Source organism: Octopus bimaculoides, chromosome 9 (genome assembly GCF_001194135.2).
Source record: "Octopus bimaculoides isolate UCB-OBI-ISO-001 chromosome 9, ASM119413v2, whole genome shotgun sequence".
In the NCBI taxonomy this organism is placed as follows: domain Eukaryota; kingdom Metazoa; phylum Mollusca; class Cephalopoda; order Octopoda; family Octopodidae; genus Octopus; species Octopus bimaculoides.
In genome coordinates, this window is record NC_068989.1 from 7460661 (window position 1) to 7466645 (window position 5985).

General features: G+C 40.1%; 1 long non-coding RNA gene across 1 annotated transcript in view; it reads right to left on the minus strand.

Moving 5' to 3' along the window:
* Window positions 1-5266: 5266 nt before the first annotated feature.
* LOC106868005 (uncharacterized) overlaps window positions 5267-5985 on the minus strand; it is a 2393-nt gene continuing 1674 nt past the window's right edge. The window contains exon 3 of the long non-coding RNA XR_001409207.2: window positions 5267-5411. This is a non-coding gene — a long non-coding RNA (uncharacterized LOC106868005). The remainder of the gene's footprint in view (window positions 5412-5985) is intronic.

Consider the following 5985-nt stretch of genomic DNA (forward strand, 5'->3'; position numbering starts at 1 on the left):
CGTTCATTTCATTCTTCTAACTTATTAATTTTTCCTATTTTTTCTGTCATTTCACTACCCCCCCCTCTTTCTCTCACTCATTACTCCTCTTTCATTATTATTTAAATATTTCTCATCATTCACCGGCAACATCTCTTACACATCTACAAGAAACAGCAAACTACGTGGAAACTAATGATGGTTTCGTGACAGTAAATAAATAACACGACCAAAAATTATAAGATAACAGGTAGCATACTTGATGCCGTAAAGAACGAAAAAAAAAACTGTTTCGGAATAAACTATTAGTACCTTATGGGGAAAGAAAAGTGACAGAATTGGAATATAAAATATAGAGAAAAAATGAAATTCTGGGGAGAAAAGAGAAAATCTTTGAGAATCTAATATCCGTGTACGAAACAGAATACTTAAAGAAAAAAAAAGAAAAAAGCCCAACACCTGTTTGTTTACCATCAGGTATACTGAAACTCCGCAAATAACAACAAAAACAACAATAATAATAATAATGAATAAATAAAAAAATATATCTTTATATATATGTATATCTTAAGTGTGGAGGTGCAATGGCCCAGTCATAGGATCGCGGTTTCGATTCCTAGACCGGGCGTTGTGAGTGTTTATTGAGCGAAAAGACCTAAAAGCTTCACGAGGCTCCGGCAGGGGTGGGGGTGGAGTGTCTGTGGAGTGCTCAGCCACTTGCACGTTAATTTCACGAGCAGGCTGTTCCGTTGATCGGATCAACTGGAACCCCTCGACGTCGTAAGCGACGGAGTGCCAACAACATATCTTAAGTAATGAAAACGATCATTGCCCGAACGATCGATATTAGTAAGAAAAGACTGAGATAACCCCACCAGAATAAAATTAAAGAAAAATTAACATATGAAAGGGAATCATTATGCTAGCACAACTGATAACACCAGACACATTCGGGTACCGGTTGCATTGATAACAAGCTCGATGAGGCGTCCTTTTGGGGTTAAAAAATGGTAGTTAAGTCGGTTCGTACGGAATAGCTATGATGAAGTGGAGACAAGCATTACTTTACAGAACAGTTACTACTTTCAGTTCTTATAGAAATATTCTAATTACTTTGCTTTCTTGTTTTATCGATCTTCACTATATTCTATATTTCATGAAATTTTCGGGGTTGTCTCACCTTGCTTTTTTTTTAAATTTTGTTCTTTGTTATCACAACTAATCATTTCGTTGAGGGATTCCAAACGATTTTTCACTTCTGGACCCATTTCTTTACCGTTTTACTCTGATGGGCCGTCATAACCATTCGATGTTTAATAACTGGTTTTACAGAGACATTTTGCAAAATTCGAATTTTGCTTTTCATCCATTCATTTTCTTTTCTTTTTTTTATTTTTTTACTTGTGTCAGTCATTTGACTGCGGTCACGCTGGAGCACCGTCTTTTGTCGAACAAATTGACCCCAGGATTTATTCTTTGTAAGCCTAATACTTATTCCATCGGTCTCTTTTTGCCGAACTGCTAGAATACGGGTACGCAAACACACCAACTTCGGTTGTCAAGCGATGGTGGGGAGACAAACACAGACACACAAACATATAAGTATATATATATATATATATATATATATAAGTATATATATATATATAAGTGTGTGTGTGTGTGTGTGTGTACGATGGGCTTCTTTCAGTTTCCGTCAACCAAATCCACTCACAAGGCTTTGGTCGGCCCGAGGCTATAGTAGAAGACACTTGCCCAAGATGCCACGCAGTGGGACTGAACCTGGAATAATGTGGTTGGGAAGCAAGTTTCTTACCACACAACCACTCCTGCACCTTTGTAGGTTTGCAATAGAGAAGATAATAGGAAGATAAATTGTGACTAAGGTTTAGTGGAAGATTTAAATTCAAAACTTAATGGAAACAAGACATTTGAACCACAGAGCCAGAGCCGGTTTCAGCCAGGTTGGTACCAAAAGGGTTAAGAATTGTTTTCCTATTATATATTTTAACCCTTTTGTTACCATATTTCTGTTGAGATGCTTTGTGTTTCTTTCAATTAATTTTAAATATATCAAAGAATTAGTAAAATAACTTAGTTATCATTAAGCTAGTGTTAGGAACATAAATTGTGACTAAGGTTTGGTGGAAGATTTTAATTTAAAATTTATGAAAACCAGACATTTGTACTACAGAGACAGAACCGGTTTCAGCCGGGTTGGTACCAAAAGGGTTAATGGAATAGCAAAGGAAAGTATTGATTGTACTCACTGTGCAAAATTAGTCTCTACTTAGATTAAAATAATCTTCTTTTTCCAGTAGTCATCAGGTCCAGTCAAAGACCACAAGGACCAAGAGAAATTCCACTCTAAATATAATGATTAATGGTACTTATGTGTGCAATGACTTAAATAGCACTTATGTGCTTGAGACGTAAGAGAACTGAGATGATGTAATTGTCATTATCCTCACCATCATTGCTGCCTCAGCCACCATCGCTGCCACCACCACCACCACCAACATTACCACTGCCGCCGCTGCCACCACTACCACCATCATCATCATTTGCCATCCAATTTTCCAAGGTTGCATGAATCAGACCAGATGGAATTTGTTGAGGTAGGTCTTCTTTGACTGGATGCCTTTCCAGTCTGTGACCCTCACCTGTTATGAAAGGAAGTAAAATTTTCCCCATAGCTAGACATGTTTTATATGCAAGACTGGAAACGGACAATCATATATGCATGATGGTGATGCTCAAATGCTGTTTAGACCATCACACCATGTCTAAACAAGGATGCATATAAACACATACACACACACACAAATATTTACATACATAGAGGACTGGCTGTGTGGTAAGAGGTTTGCTTGCCAACCACATAGTTCCAGGTTCAGTCCCACTGCGTGGCACCTTGGGCAAGTGTCTTCTACTATAGCCTCAGGCTGACCAAAGCCTTGTGAGTGGATTTGGTAGACGGAAACTGAAAGAAGCCCGTCGTATATATGTATGTTTGCGTGTCTGTGCTTGTCCCCCCAACATCGCTTGACAACTGATACTGGTGTGTTTACGTCCCCGTAACTTAGCGCTTCGGCAAAAGAGATTAATAGAATAAGTACTAGGCTCACAAAGAATAAGTCCAGAAGGTCCAGAAAAGGCGGGAACGCGTTGATATAGGATGACCACGCATGCACATGAGGGACTTCCTACATGCCTTCCGGAAGACATGTCCCTGCGCATGCGTGGATGAACTTCCCAAAATGGCAACTGGTATTAGGTGTCACTACACTCTATATCAATATAACAAAAGCATTCAATCCTATTGGTTATAATCAATGCCGTCAGCATTAATTTGTATCCGAGTCTATTGTGAGCAACTGAGCCAGTCCATCCTTATGGATGCAAAAGGTTAGGGTTAGGGATGTGGCAGTTCAGACTAAAGGTAGTATAGATGAGCCAGGGGAATCTATCACTGTAAAAAATTGCTAAGGGACAACAAATTGTGAGATGCTCTTTGCGTCTTTGATGCCTGTCCCCTTGACATCTGTTATTTTCGATCTGGTCCGTCCCCTCATTGATGACAAGCCACCACTTTAGGTGGTACTTGGCAAGTATCCCTCAGGTATTTGGGTCTGGGTCAATACACTCATAGAGGAAAGTGGCCTTGAGCTGGTTTCAGCTTTATTAGTTATAATAAGTTTAAACAAATATCAGTCTTATAATTTTGTCACGCTAATGATATAACAGGGCAAAGATTACTTATCTCAGAGAATTTAGTTTGTTTATATTGAAGATAATCCTCTCTTGCAGACATCAGTGTAGTTATGAAGTTTGCTTCGCAACCAGATGGTTTTGTGCCACTGAGTGACACCTCGGGCTAATATTTCCCACCATTAATGTGGTGTGCAAGAGAGATGACTGTGCTGGTATGGTCATGTGTTACATATGGATGAGGACAGCTGCGTGAGGAAGTGTCAGCCCCTAACTATGGAAGGAACCTGTGGAAAAGGTAGACCCAGTAAGACATAGGATAAGGTGGTGAAGCATGACCTTTGAACACTGGGCCTCACAGAGGCAATGACAGGAGACCGAGACCTAAGGAAATATGCTGTGATCAAGAAGACCCGACAACTAAAGTGAGATCACAGCTACATATGTTCCACCCAGTTAAAAGCAGCCCTGATGCATCGTGCGATATATGCTTGAGAAGACCTGTTGAGTCAAGTAAAACCAATATTGTAGCTGTGGCCAGTGCCGCCTGACTGGCTCCCATGCTGGTGGCATGTAAAAAGCACCATCCAAATGCGGTCGATGCCAGGTCCGCCTGACTGGCTCCCGTGTCGGTGGCACGTAAAAAGCACCATCCGAGCATGGCCAATGCCAGTTTCCCCTGACTGGCTCTTGTGCGGGTGGCACATAAAAAGCACCAACAGAACATGGCTGATGCCAATACCCCCTGACTGGCACCCATGCCGGTGGCATGTAAAAAGCACTATCCGAACGTGAACGATACCAGGCTCGCCTGACTGGCTCCTGTGCCGGTGGCATGTAAAAAGCACCCCTTACACTCTCAGAGTGGTTGGTGTTAGGAAGGGCATCCAGCTGTAGAAACATTGCCCGATCAGATTGGAGTCTGGTGCAGCCTACTGGCTTGCCAATCTCCAGTCAAACCATCCAACCCATGCCAGCATGGAAAGCAGATGTTAAACGATGATGATGAGGATGAACAGAAATTTGAAACCCATTTTATATTCAAATCATAAACACAACAGGCTTACTCACTAGAAAACAGGACGCCAAACCTCTTGGACCCAGACTAATATCAGGCTGAACTCGATTGCTATCTCTTGAGTAGAGAGAAATGAAAGATAAGAAACTTGATCTTTCTGTACAAAATATATTTTTTTCACTTCTCTTTTCTATCTTTTTTCTGTCCTCAACGAATCTAATGAATGCACAAACCACTCCTTTTTATCTCTTTCAACCAAGATCATCTTCATCGTCATCATTTAATGCCCACTTTTCGATGTTTGCATGGGTCAGGCAGAATATGTTGAGGCAGATTTTCTATGGTCAGACGTTCCCCTTGCCCCCCACACTCATCTGTCACTTTAAGTTGACAACATACCATCACTTTACTGTGCTGCTACTGCATAAATCTCTCTCAGAGATTTAAAAATGTATTATTTCTATTTTCAAGATAATATTCTCCTGTGGTTTCTTTGAGCCAAAGCCAGGAACTTTCCAGCACCTCCTCGTAGCAATAAGGGTAACAAAAACAACAACAGAGCAATGAAATTGTTTATTGGTAATGATAAATATAAATCTCAATATTGTCAATTTAGTGGAAAAAAAGTTAGCATCTTTCATAGACATGGTAGGTCCATTTAATACCATTTTCCTCTTGTTCTTCTCTTGGAACATCTTCAACACTAGAAGCGTAAACAAAAAATAGTTATTTTTTAGGATTTAAGAACAAAATAATTGACATTAGTAGAGTTTTATAAACTTTTGAGAGAACATGGAATAATTCAAGTTTTTGAGCAGTGGGATCTGGATGGTGTGAGCCTCGACGTCTGCTTTTCCAGAAGGGAATTAATTCAAAAAGGGAAAAATTTTTTTTATTTGTAACAGGGTTGGTTAATGAGTGAAATATAACGAAATCAGGTTTACATAAACGATGAAGAGGATAACACAAAAAACAAAAACAAAAATAAAGAGATGTGGGGGAGGGAGTGATTGAAATAAGATGTATAAATCATGGAAACCCCTGTTCGAGATGATAGATTAGGGTTCAGCAATTTCTTATTAAATGACCTGTGCACACAATTCGTTAATAGTGGTTATAGGCATAGGAGTGGCTGTGTGGTAAGTAGCTTGCTTACCAACCACATGGTCCCGGGTTTAGTCCCACTGCGTGGCACCTTGGGCAAGTGTCTTCTACTATAGCCTCAGGCTGACCAAAGCCTTGTGAGTGGATTTGGTAGACGGAAACTGAAAGAAGCC